Genomic DNA, 1,477 nt, shown 5'->3' with positions numbered 1-1,477 from the left:
AATATATAATAATAATGTATATAATATATTATTATATACCATGACTATTTCTAGGGATAGGCCCTTTTCGCGTTTATGAAAGAACCAAAGATCCCCATACCGTCTCTGCGGCTTTCATTATCCACCATCTGTCGTTTATGGACAGAACAAAACCATAATCTCAAAGCAAATGAGCGCCGAGCGCATACCGCACAAAAGGAAAAATGTAGGCTAATGCGGAAGTTGAGAGATGAGAGATTTTCGGATGCAAAAGATGGTTGGCAGATAGAGGGGTTAGGTTAGGGTTGTGGCAGGGTTTTAGTTTTAGATGATTGATGATTGTTAAGTAGATTTTATGTAAGTGGAACAGAGCATGCGCAATGGCCATGTGAGGCAATCTCGGCCTGCGGCCTAATAGATGAGGAAGTTTGTTGCGGTAGAAACCACTCTGCAAGTTTTGAAATGTGAGTATGGTGCTTAGTAGATCTAGAATCTAGGGTGTTTGGTAGCTGGCTAATAATTTTCGTTTTCTTACACTGGTTGTTTTAAGGCTTTAGAGCAAAACGAGCTTTCTCGGCCCGCGTTGGCTCTGACTGGCATTGTCGAAGTTTACCTCCTATAAGATCTAATCTACATTGTGTCAGCGAGGGTATCATAACATCTATATTGCAACAGAAGACAGAAGCAGTTGTGCTCTTCAGACAAGTAGTCTATCAACATCCTTGAAGGCTACCGATACTTATCGCATTGCAGTATACATGTAACATGTAATCATGTATAGTTTTCCTAGCGTCCTGATCAGTGTGTGAAGTATTAGCGAATCTGAGATAGATAGAGAGAGAGAGAGAGAGAGAGAGAGAGAGAGAGAGAGAGAGAGAGAGAGATGGTTAAAATAAAGTAAAGGTCATCGACCTGAAGGTTTTGAAATTCTTTGCTTTAAATGGGACATTCACAAACATGTCATAAATAACTCTGTGGTGCTCAAAACGTGAGAGGTCCTGGGTGAAGTTACAATGCAAAAGAGGGAAATGACAATTTTACTCCTTTATCATTGTTGTTATGCTGTTTCAATAATGTTAGCGAATATATACATGTACATGGTTTAATGCATGCTCTGTGCACTTTGCAACTATCATTATTACTATTACCCCAGCAGACCCCAGTACACTCAGAAGTTATCGGGACTTCTCGGCCTCTGTGTGGTGTAGCGGTAAGGAGTGTGTATAATGTACTTATGGCTTCCCATAAACTGCTAAATATGTACGTTTCTGGATGACATGGGGATATAACGCAAAGATTGGGGATTTTTGTTGTCGTAAATGTAAGTGTTTCGGCAGCGCAGGAACCATCGCTTTGATCTTCTGTCTGTGTTGATTTTCGTACATGTATTTATGTAAAGCGCCTTGAGCTGTGTTTACACGGGAGTGGGCGCTGTAGAAATGATCTTCATTATTATTATTATTATTATTATTATTATTATTATTATTATTATTATTAT

General features: G+C 39.2%; 1 protein-coding gene across 2 annotated transcripts in view; it reads left to right on the top strand.

Moving 5' to 3' along the window:
• The window catches only part of LOC101848452 (four and a half LIM domains protein 2), a 26,226-nt gene that overhangs the window by 10,620 nt on the left and 14,129 nt on the right, over positions 1-1,477 (top strand). Inside the window, exon 1 of one of the 2 annotated variants that reach the window (XM_035971371.1) lies at positions 290-443. The exons of the other annotated variant lie outside the window; for it this stretch is intronic. The gene's annotated coding sequence lies outside the window, so the exon portion shown is untranslated. Of the gene's footprint in view, positions 1-289; positions 444-1,477 lie in introns of those variants that run through there. 2 annotated transcript variants of the gene reach the window in all.

Source organism: Aplysia californica, unplaced genomic scaffold (assembly GCF_000002075.1).
Source record: "Aplysia californica isolate F4 #8 unplaced genomic scaffold, AplCal3.0 scaffold00424, whole genome shotgun sequence".
Lineage (NCBI taxonomy): Eukaryota > Metazoa > Mollusca > Gastropoda > Aplysiida > Aplysiidae > Aplysia > Aplysia californica.
This window is presented reverse-complemented; position numbering and strand designations above follow the sequence as displayed.